Source organism: Pinus tabuliformis, chromosome X (assembly GCF_031772625.1).
Source record: "Pinus tabuliformis cultivar Carrire ecotype Pingquan chromosome X, CPIR1, whole genome shotgun sequence".
NCBI classification, from domain to species: Eukaryota; Viridiplantae; Streptophyta; class Pinopsida; order Pinales; family Pinaceae; genus Pinus; species Pinus tabuliformis.
The window spans coordinates 135,746,530-135,759,295 of record NC_142308.1 but is presented as its reverse complement, the minus strand read 5'-3'; the positions used below and the strand labels follow the sequence as shown (position 1 = coordinate 135,759,295).

Here is a 12,766-nt window from a genome sequence, read left to right as displayed (position 1 = left end):
ATGCTAACTGACTTACCACAGTATTAAATGCGTTCAGATGCTCTGTCACCAAGTCTCCATCTTTCATCCTCAGGTTATACAACAACTTTTTCCATAGGAATAGTTTATTCACCAAAGACTTAGATTGGTACAAAGTCCCTAACTTGTCCCACAAAGCCTTTGTTGTAGCTTCCCCTGATACATTCAGCAATACTAAATCTGAGACACACAATCATATTGTGCTTTTTGCCTTTAGATCTAACCTCTTCAATTCTTCATCAGACACTCCCATTGGTTTAGTACCTGGATCTACTACGATCCAGTGGCCTTTATCCACCAACAGATCCTCCATCTTGAGTTTCCACAACTCAAAACTCTGACCATTAAATTTCTCAATCTCTATCTTTCCACAGCTTGCCATCTTCTTTCACCACCATAATCGATCTCGTAGATCTCCCACTGAATAGGTTCTACCACAGGCCCGAGCGAAACCCCTCAGCAACAAAGGCGTCCCCTTGAAGCCAAATTTGCTCTGATACCAAATGTAGGTTTTAACCCCATACAGAAATTACCTGCATACAAATTCTAAAACATAGAAAATAAATAATGCGAGAGCAGAACACATAAAACACATATACACAGAGATTTTCACTTGGATCCCAAAACCGGGACTACCAGCTTGATTTTTCATTATGTTCCTTTCAATGTTACAATACATATTTATACATACTGAAGCATCCAATACCATGGACCAAAAACCGTCGCGTCCAATACCATGGACCGAAAACCATCGCGTCCAAAAAACATGTGTGAAAATCATGCACAAAACCATAGGTGGGTCTGCCCAACCTAACATAGGGTCCAAAACCAAAATTTTCATTACGGGTGCCCCTCAAACCCCCTGTTAACTATGTGGAAAGAATATAACACAACCCAACATATAATGCTCCGATACCACATGAAGAATAATCACAAAGCCATATAACCATATGCACAACAAATTAACACACAAAAATTAAACTGGTGGAAAAGGCAGAGAGCCATCATGTGGTCTCTCATGCTCATGTAATTCACATTATTCAAATAATTTAATAATACATTTAAATACACGAGTAAGTGGTCTTAAGATAGGGCGTCTATCTTAGACTCACTTGGTTGAAACAATTTCTCAACTTACACACTAATTTAGGAGAGCTAGTTGGAGAGGATATCTCATCCAAACTAGACTCCTTAGTTTGAGGAATTCTCATGATTTTATTTATTTAATTTAATAATTGGATTTATTATTGATTTTTAAGAGAGCGAGGCTAACAAAATTTATGGTTCCTCCATTTGAAACCATCACATCACACTCTAGTGATGGATATAGGAAGAAATTAGATTCCTTCACTATCTTACAATGAATAAAATTATGGGTATTGCCCGAATCAATGAACACTATTACCTTTGTATTCTTCATATGTCCTTATATCTTGAGAGTTTGAGGAGTGGTAATTCTGGCCAATGCATTACAAAATATGGTCAAATTCATTTCTTCTCTCTCTAGGGTGTGTTCCTGGTGTATATCCTCTTCTTTTGACATTTTTTGTTCCTTTTCTTCCTCCTCTTCACAATCTATGTAAAATAATTTCTTCTCAACACACTTATGACCTTTATTGTATTTTCTATCACAATTGTAACAAAGCCCTTTTGCTCTTTTTTCTTCTAATGTTTGTGGTGTCAACCTTGTGGGTTCTGAAGGCTAGGGGCAACAACACTTCCACCTTTATAGTTGTGAGTGGTAGGCTTCCTTGTTGTCATAATTTTTCTTTCAATTTTTCTTGCCAACCCGAATGCCTTTTCCAATGAATCAGGTTCCCAAAGGAAAGCCTCATGTTGGATTTTATCCCTTAAATTCCCTATGAACACATCAATCCTATGCTCCTCTAGAATACCTTTTACCCTTATATTCAATTTTTGGAAGTCCTCAATGTGCTCCACCATTGAACCCTTTTGTTTGAGATTTATCAATTGGCTAAAAAAGGTGTTTCTTTTTGTATCCTCATAATGTGCTATCATTTCTTTTGTAAAAATTACCCAAGTGGCATTTTTTTACGAGAGAAAATCCATCAATACCATACAAACTAATTGGGTTCCAAATATAAAGTTGCAATGCATACCTTTTGTTTGTTTTGCACATTATGGAGATCAAAATATTGCTCCATTGTAGTATCCATGTTATGGGATCCTTTCCATCAAACTTCCTCATATCGATCTCTTCAACATGGTGGGTCTTCAATCCAATGTTAGAGTCTATGAAATCATGATTAACATTTATTTTGTTCTCATCATGAGTTTCCTTTACTACCCTTTCACGATTAGTAAGCATTTCTTGTAGCAACTTTGTCAAATCTATCTTCAAATCTTCCATGTTGCATTTAAGTTTTTCTTCTATACCATCCATCTTAGCTTCCATGCCATCTATATTAGCTTCCATTCCATTCTTTAAACCATCCATCTTAGCTTCAATTACTTTATGTGAGAGCCAATTTTTTTGCACTTGGTTTTGTAATTTTGATATATCATGTTGCATTTCTTCCTCTTCTTCATGTGTCATTATAGAGATTTCGGTTTGCTTACTAGGTGTTTCCATTTTCTTTCTTCGGTTCAACAATGAATGATAATTATGCTTCACAATTTCCTTTGAATCACTCCAAACTACTTTCTCAAACAAAACTTATGGAAATTAAAAAAAAAAAACTACACGTCTTTTTTTTCCTTTGTATGATCACGATCTTGAAACAAATGTAGCTATGTAATTTCGAATCTCCAAGTTCTGAAACTTCATCTTGTGATAGCCCTATAGGTCATCTTTCCAACCCCATAAGTCTGATCACGATTGGATTCTCCAAGAAAGAGTTATACCCAATCTCCCGTGATGACATGATTATAGAATGGTTTAGTAGAGTGAACTTGTACGACATGCCACGTGTCATTGTTTCGACCTTCAGCCCTGAAAATGGTACCCAACAAACTAAATTGCATCCTATTTCTGTCATCTTTTACAAAATTACAATCCGATGCTCAAAGAGAAAGTTATGATGAATTTCCCAAGGTGACATGTTTGAGATCGAATTAGGGAGCCTACAAAAACCCCAACTTCCTTAGTTCATATCTCTGAAACTATAGCAGAACAATATCTGAAATTCGGTCACAAGGTTCATCACGATTTTAGCTCAAATGGGTTTTAATTTCAGATTCTGAAGCTTCATAGAAAACACGTTATAGCAAAAATTCCATGATGACATGTTTGAAGGAGCGAAACCCTAGAATCCAAAGCTCTCATACCAATTGTTATGCATCCAGCTCACAAAATAGAAGAAATAGAGAGATCAATGACTTCAAAAGTAGCCTCTTTGAGGGGGAAACCTCCTTTACATTACCTAAATGAAAAATTCTTGGATGATACAAATGGAAAGACATCCTTTCTATATATAGGAGTCAAAGGGGTCGCAATATAACCACAACCGACATAACAATAATAATGTAAGGGCACAAAAATAATAATAGTGGCCTTCTATGGGGTACAATAATAACAATATCGGGACAACATGGGCACAACAAAAATAATAAGGGGCTACAATGACAATAATAATAAGGGAATACACTAGTATTATAGGGACCTAACATGAAACCACCATTGATTGTTGACCTCTCAAGAACCTCCCCTGCGGAAACCACCTGATTTTCTAGGTTGGTGGGACACTGTGGAACCCCATACTGAGGAACTACCTCACATATCGATGCCACTCAAGGTGATTTCGAGTGACATGGAACTCTGTGTGGGGACATGGGTGAGCCATGTCAGCTACAAGTGGATTCCATGTGGCATTATGTTTGGTATAACTTCAATAAGCCATAACTTTCAATCAAGGAATTGGATTGAGATGAAATATATGTCAACTGAAATCCATTGACCAACTGGATACGATGGTGATATCACAATTTAATTACATTTTTTGGAAAAGAAAGATTTATGTAACACAATATTCATAATGGAGTTTGGATATAGGGTTAATTCATAGGTGACATCTCTCACCACTTGAGAAAGTACAAGGAGGTGGGAGGGAATGCAACAATATTTCATGCTAATTGAGGAAACATTATACCCTTGGTTGTACTACCCAGTTCCCATATATATAAGAGAAATATCCTCTACTGTTGCGGTATGTACACTATAGAGATAAATAGTAAAAATGATTTTGTAGGAGTGGTTCTAGTATGCCTATGGGTCTTTTAATATACCCAAGGGTATGTGGAAGATAAAATATATAATAAAATTAAATATAATGAATTATGACTTTACTCATACCTACATAGTTTTACAAAGGCATCCAACTAAGGTATCCCACTTGTATTCCTTATATGTATGTTTCCTAGCGATAATTTGATTCACTATATGATAAATATCAATGTTTATAGGCAATGGAATATGTCTCTAGCCTAAAAAATGCCTTTGAAGTTAAGGTTAGTATATGTGTTGGGATATGAAGGTGCATTGATAAAGTTTTAGTATATTTGTTTCCAACAAAAAATTGTATTTTCATATTAAAACAAATATACATGTGGTTGCCAAGCTTGGGCTCTTAAAAAAAGATCAAATTCTTCACTTGATGCAATGATAAAATATTTCAGAAACATCAAATTAAACAAAAATTCACTTATTACAATCAATTTTTTAAACGTGGTGGTTTTACATTGATATTTATTTCAAAAGAACACATCCAACATATCATTTGTACTATAGCTCAATTAGAAATAAATTGAAGTTTGAAATTGGTTATTTCCATTTATGTTTTTGTATTATCTCCTTCAATCATTTGTGCATCCTTAGTGCTTACTAAAACAACATGTGTAACTTCTTATTTAGCTCTCTATAGATTGTTGCAAAGATAATGAAATAAAATATGTTTTCCCCTCTCTAATTTTCTCCATTAATAGTGTTGATAATAATGTTATACTAAAAGTTTCATTTTCCTACTCATTCATAACTTGTACACTATTTGCAAATTTCTATTATGTTATTTTTAGAGTTTATCATAGAATACACATTTTTCTTATTTAATTCATCTATTACAATTCCTTTGAAATTAATCTCATAATGTCTTCTTAAAAATGCATTACCTCCTACTCCACAAATGTTGTGATTGCTATAAACATATCCCATCAAAATAACACTCCAATTTTTCTAATCTATATATAAAGTTTGAAGAAGATTTTTAATTATTTTCCTTAAATGAAACCCATATTTCTCCCTATATAACATGTAGTTTACTTATGTAAAAAATACCTAAAGTTTAAAACCTATATAAATAATAAAATACAAATCACAATATAACATTTACACAAACAAAAACTTGTATTGATATTCCCAAAAAAAAATAATATTCACTAATATTTTTGTTGCGACAACCTCCAAATGAAAAATATTTGGATATATTTGTATACAGCTTGAGTGAGCCTAATGGTTAAGAGCATGTGTTTCCTCCTAAGAGGTCACAGGTTCAAAACCAGAGGGGGGTAGAGTATGTATGCCTTCGTAGACTTAGCAGTCAAATCGCTGCGTGGAGGTGGGTCCATTGTCCCATAAATAAGGGGGTCTCATACACCAATTTGGTGTCTGGCTTGGTTGTGACCTTAAAAATGGATATTATTATTATTATTAAAGTTAGTCTAACTTTATGACTAATTTCTTACCATAAAAACCTTAATTATTAATGATTACAATAATAATATTAATAATTTTTTACTAGTTAATATATATGATTACAATAATAATATTAATAATTTTTTACTAGTTAATATATATTACACTAATGAATCACAACACGACCATTTAATAAATAAATAAAATTTTCAATAACCTAAAATAAAATATTTACACTCATTAATCCTATTACCTATTCAATTATTATAAATAGTCAGTTATTTAAGAAAACAAAAAACCCTTTTATTATGATCTGAAATATCAATAAGAATGGAGAAAGAGTTATAATGAATATTGCCATGGTTGAACCAGTATAATAGAAATTTGATTTTTAAACAGCATATATTTAATATAAATTTAGAATATTATTAATGGTGATATCTTTTGGAATTTTTTTAGTTTGGTAAGTTTTTATTTGTATGTGAAATTGTTTATAATTGTTTTTTAGAGTCTGAAAATCTATCATGTATTAATAGTCTTTTTGGCTACTGTCACCTAAGGCTAACTTATAAATGACTCATTGTTCTTATTCAAAGAAAACCACACCACCTAGAATAACTAGCCGCTGGTCTGTAAAGGGTAAGCTTTCACTCCTAAGCCAATGGGTCTTGGGCTGTTAGCCTGTTTCTTTATGTGAGGGAAAAGAGCTTGGCTAAAGAGATCTTAGCCAAGTAAAAGCAGTTTTAGGACATACTTCAAGCTTGTTGCTTATAATCTTTATTTACAATACAAAATGTTAAAAAAAAAACTTACCCAAACAAAAACAGTTTTAAGGGATATTCCAAACTCATTACTTATACGGGTTATTTAGCATACTTATTTGATTTAACTTTATTTATTTAAAAAAAAACTAACTTTATATTTTTAAGATAGAAAAATATATAAATAAAAACTAAGTTTATATTTTTAAGATAGAAAAATATATTGTGAAAGCCGACCCGAAATTTGGTGCAGAAATCTTTCTTATTTGTATTTATAAGTTTTAACAAAGAATAGCTCACTTAATGTATGAATTCGTAAGAGTAGTTCGGCACAGGCTCAATGTTGTTATTTTAAAATTTCAGAGCCAATGGATCGTTATGTCATTCTCGGAGAGATTTTGGGCACAGGAACTAATGGAACCGTTCGGAAGGCGACGGAGATAATGACGGGCAATATTTTTGCCATCAAGAAACTCAAGAGAAGTTTCAGTGCGTATGAGGAATGCTTGAATATTGCAGAGGTGAGATGCATGCGAGAATTGGTTCACCCCAATATAGTAAGCCTGCATGAAGTGATAATGGAGAGTAACACATTATATTTGGTGCTCGAGTGTATGGATTGTGATTTGACTGAGCTCATGAGACTCAGAGGCCATCCATTCTCAGAGCAAGAAGTGCGCAATTTATTCTTCCAGCTTTTCAAGGGGCTTGCATACATGCACGAGCAAGGATATTGTCACCGAGATCTGAAGCCAAATAACCTATTAGTTTGTGGAGACACCATTAAAATTGCAGATTTTGGGTTGGCTAAAAACCTGCTACTTCAATCAGGGCAGCCACTCCGATCATATGTTGTGACACGTCCCTATCGAGCGCCGGAACTGCTTCTTGGATCCACTGATTATGACTTCGCCATTGACATCTGGGCAATGGGTGTTATCATGGCGCAACTTTTGGCTGGCTGCAATCTCTTTGGTGGCTCAAGGGAGGTAAATCAGATTTATAAAATTTGCTCTGTGATTGGATGTCCCAATAGCCAAACATGGCTTCATGGGTTAGCTCTCGCTGCATCTTTGAATTATAATTTTCCAAAAGAGTTTAGGTTTGTTGATGCTACTGAACGGTTGTCCTCTCTCATACCGAGTGTAAGTGCTGAGGCCATAGACCTAATAAAATTAATGTTATCGTGGGATCCTAACAGCAGACCCACGGCAAGAAAAGCACTCCAGCACCCATTCTTCATTCCCTGTCACATTACCAACAACAACCCAATTCCCCCACCTGTTCTGCAATCTGCTTATCAGAGCCCCATCGAAAAGCATTCAGAAGTTCAGGAGAAAAACGCTCGTCCCAATAATAATGGAGAATATATCCCTTTTAACAGATCATAAAATCTATGCCACAATCCTCTTTCCCCGTTGTGAGTTCCTGCAAGAACTCCCCGTTGCGAGTTACAACAGAAATTGATGTTGATCAGACCCGTTGAGCTTCAGTTCTGCTGCTCTGCATGCGCTATTTGGCGACAGATCGCTTATAAAAGTTCATGTCGTGCTGCCCATCTCGCAACATCCAATGTGAGACCGTTCCCATCATGCGTATCACGTATCAGCCATTGTGAGACCGTTCCCAGGAATTGGACCGAAGTAGTTTGGAGATTCAGATGACAACGCAAGTTACTCAATATTCAATAGGAAATAACCATAATTTCCTTCTGAATTGAGAAATATGTAAGCTAAACGGACCTTAGATTTTACAGTACATTCCTTTAATAAACATAGAAAACTGTTTCCCAAATGGTTTACTTTTAAAATTTTCAATTTTTTTTTTTTTTAATTATAGCTGATAATTTTAAAGTAAATTTAGAGGAATCAAATTTCTTCAAGTAAAAATAAAAAAAAATCTTTAAAATATAAAATATAAAATATATAAAAAAAATAAAAGTTTCAATTCATATTATATATATATATATATATATATATATATATATATTTAAAATCATATATAATAGATACATAAGTAACATTAAAATATTTTACAAACATTTTATAGTATAATAGGGACATAAATTAGTGAAGTTAGACTTTGAAATGTTTTTTAAAAATATAAGGTTTAAACATCTTACAATTTTTTTTTTTACTTTACAATATATTCATTTTTTTTTATTATAATGGACATTATTTTTCTATTTAGAGCATAATTTATTTATTTTTAATTTAAAGGGGCATGTGTCAACTAGGCCTAGTGATGGACATCATTCTAGTCATTTATATAAAAATATTTATATCTATATAACATAGTCTTTTTGGACTGATAATGTAACCGTCTTAGGTCAAAATTCCATGTAATAAAGTTAATAAGGGCAAAATAATAACCAAGGTCATGTGACACATATTTCAAAGTGAATATTAGGCAAAACATCCTAGTGTGGGTGTTCATTTGGTTTATTATGGCTAAGGAAATTGGCAAAAGCTTTGGAAATGCAAGTGGCATTAATTGATATTTTATTTATGAAAATAATGGAAATTAGGAGAAATGAAGGAAAATAACAGAAAATGGAGAAAATAGAGGTCTCATTAATAAAAAGGCTTGTGAAAATCACTTCACAACCTTTTATCGATAAAACATTTTTTTCAGTTCAGTTTTGGAGCTCTCACCCTCTCTCATACTCTTGGACACTTAGAGTATTCTTGGAGCATTCTAGTATTGAGGCAAAAAGGCAAAAGAAGGAAGAGAAAGAAAAGGGGAGAAAAGATCAAGCAAGGAAAAGTTGGATCAAGTGGCTACAGTGGGATTACTTGTAGGTATCAAGTTGCATGTATGATTTCCTTGCTAGTTTTGGCATGCATGGTACATGCATGTGTGTCTTTTGTTCTCTTGTTGTCGTTGGCACTGGTTTTGCTAGGTGTGATGGTGGTTTTCAACCTTGCCTTTCCATTTCCGGATAGCCATGGTGTTATGTGGTTCTCTTATTTTGGTTGAGATTGATTGTGAGATGGATTTGAAGGTGAGTTGGGTGGTCTCAGGATTAATCACAAGGCCTAGGAATCCCTTGGTAGGATATACGGTAAAGCTTGCTTGTGAGTAACTTTGATTGGGCATAGGAATCCCTTGATTGGTAATGGTAGGAATCCCTCAACTGGTTATGGCAGGATACATGGTAAAGTTGAAAGGTAGAGATGGACATATTCCTCATGGTTTAGGTGGAGATATCCAGAGGCATCCATCCTTGTTTAGGGCCTAGTGATCTGGTTGTATCGCGATAAAGCCTCGTTATATTGATGAGACATTCAGGCCTAGGAATCTTGTGGCGGATATACGATAAAGCACAAGGAATGTGGTTATGTTATGATTCCCACATTCATGCTTGGAATATGGAACATGGGTGATTTGCTGAAAGAAAGGTTTGTTTTAGCCCAATCTATGATAGGGTGGTTTGTAAAAGTCCCTAACTTGGTAGGCTTATGCATACATTAATAATAATTCCTTTTCCTCTGGTATTTCATGTGTAAGTGAACTTGTTAATATGTGATTTTTATGGTTGTTCTATTCTTGTTATTATGTTGGTTATATGTTGATTATAAGCATGGTTCATGATAGACTTTGGTTATGAATCTCATCATGATTTGATTAGTACAAGAAATATAGAGATCAATTCTTCTTGACGATTCTCAGATAAGTATGAGACATGTAGATTACATGTTTGTGATATGTGGCTATGACTTGTAGATTATATGTTGCTAGTAGGGGTTATTTCAAGTCCTTGTACCAATGTTTGCATTAGTAGCTTTAATTCATTGTTACTTATCATTTATGGAAGTTTCATGAAGTTCTAGGTAAAGGCTTGAGACCTAGCCCTGAAAAGTGGCACAAAATCCAAGGTCATTGGCTAAAAATTGCCTGAAAAAGGTCACAGTCACATGCATGCCTTGTTGTGGGAGTGACTGGAGGGTCTCAGTCGCATGCATAGCTTTTCGTGGGAGCAACTTGGGGTCTAGCTGAAGAAAATGAAAAGTTGTGTGATGTGTTGGGCACTTGGAAGGGTTGGTTGTCTCCGGAAGGTTTTGTGGCTCCTTAGAAAAGTCAAATTGGTTTTGTTTTGTCAGTTCCACTTTCTTGACTATACATAGTGAGTTTAATCACATCATAGTAACTCTTTGTTGCATGTTTACCCCAGTGGACCAGTTAGCTTGGGTAAATGTCGGAGGTGGGTGTTACAGATAACCATGAGAGGGTACATATATGCACTCCATTTCTTTACAATATATTTATACATTCGTAAATCCTCTGATGTCTAATCGTTGTCATTTTTTCTCTTCATATATATAATTTTAACTTGATAAATATATAGAAATCAAAGATATATATATATATATATATATATATATATATATATATATATTGAGTAAGTTCCATTCAGTGGGTAATTACTAATTGGAGAGCTCATCTTCATGCTGCTAGTGTACTCATCTCTTCTACAACCAAATTGCAACTCGAAGGTTTGTGAGGAAGAAGAGTTCCTATGGAGTAGGAAATGATGTTATCAATTAGTTGCTAAGGTTCGGTAAGTTCACAAGTTTTGAAGGAATTTAGGAGGAACATTACCAAGTGAATATTGGGAATTGCCATAGCATTGGAATATAATATCCCCAATAACTTATGAGGCATAAAGGGAGTTTTACTAACCTGATTAAGTTCCAGTGGGCTAAGGAAGAGAAAAAATTAACTACCCAAACATTATTTTCCTGGGAAAACCATTACAAATGCCAAAGTGATGAAAAGGGGGACATGTCTTAGGTTAATGAAAAATCACTTTAAATTAATAAAGTGGAAAACCCCGTAAAGTGACTTTATAAAAATAAAAGTGTAAAATCAAGGGCGACAAGAATAGGAGGGGTTATCTTTCACCTCGATAAAGAAAGGGGGACTCAACAAGCAACCAGGAAAAGTATTTAGCATTGTGGCAAGGATTAGAATTGGCTCTAATCAAAGGAATTCATCATTTGATGGTCTTCGAAGACTCATTCATTATAGTAAACCAAGTGAGAAAAGTAGAAGGTATCCCTTATCAAACCTTGATTCTAATTCTGCATCGAATCAAGCTAATTTTGACCCATTTTGAGAAGGTAGAGATATATCATATAAAGAAAAATCTTAATACAGTGGCAGACTCTTTAGCCAATCAAGGAGTCTTCCTAGAACAAGGGGTAATGAAAGTGAACAATGAGGAATATTTAATTGATCAAACTTATACACTAAAAAGTGAATATTGAAATCGTGGTATTGAGGAATCAAACATTGATAAATATAGAAAAGGGTAGTGGCATTATTCATTCTGCTCAAACAATGCACTCATCATATTGATAGCATCAACATTTATCCTTGTGTATTGGATATAACATCACATCACCAAAGGACGCAAATGCTTATCCACTCAAATGGTGGATGCCATTCATGGTTGGAGTTAGACATGTGGATATCTAATTGTCGACATCAGAAGGAAATACAAATAGGAGAGTTAATATATACTCCAATCGAGACATTAGTAATAAGCATGTGCACCAAGATGTTAATCCACTTAGTACCATAAAATTTCCTTCACACGATGGAGTTGGATCTACTAGTCCAATCACCATATTCAGAATCATGTAGTAATAAAGGAGTAGTCAAAGGGCATAATTGGAGATGGATGGGTTCGATAAAAAATAAATATTTAATTTGTGTCGTGGTGGAATCAAAATTAGAGAATTGCATGCAACTCATTCAAAGTAGAGGGAAAAATTTGTGTCGGGTGCTTACCATGGCCAATAGTGGTAACAATGGTGAGAGAAAATCACATCAGAGCAATAAGAGGGTGCATTTGATTACGTCACATCACTTTCCACTAGACTGGAAGACATCATTAGCTCAAAAACATGTGCACTCCATGATTTGATGTCCCATAAATTGGGGCCCTTGGAAACTAAGTTGGAGGAGATTCAGTTTGTAGTAGATATGTTGACACTATGAATGCATGAGCTGATATAGGCAACATAAGACTAGGGTATGGTGGAACATGTCAATGAGCTGGAAGGAATGGTGCAAAGGTAGGACAACCTTAACATGTAGAGTGGAAATGGAGACATCATGAGAATCTCAATCGAGCAGACTTCACCCCTGCCACACGAGAATGAAAAGGAGGAATACCAGGTTACTTATAAAACACAGAATATGTAACAAGGCCCATGTGTAAAAAAGTCTAAAATGTTTTGCAGGTTTATAGATATCATTATAATTTTTTGGAAGATAGAAGAAGAATTAAATGTTCAATATGTACCAGATTCTAGCTCGCAAAACAACTTAT

The 12,766-nt window shown here is 34.4% G+C and overlaps 1 pseudogene; it reads left to right on the top strand.

The window, feature by feature from the left end:
- Positions 1 to 6,794: 6,794 nt before the first annotated feature.
- On the top strand, positions 6,795 to 7,817 carry LOC149138833 (cyclin-dependent kinase F-4 pseudogene; annotated as a pseudogene).
- Positions 7,818 to 12,766: the final 4,949 nt, after the last annotated feature.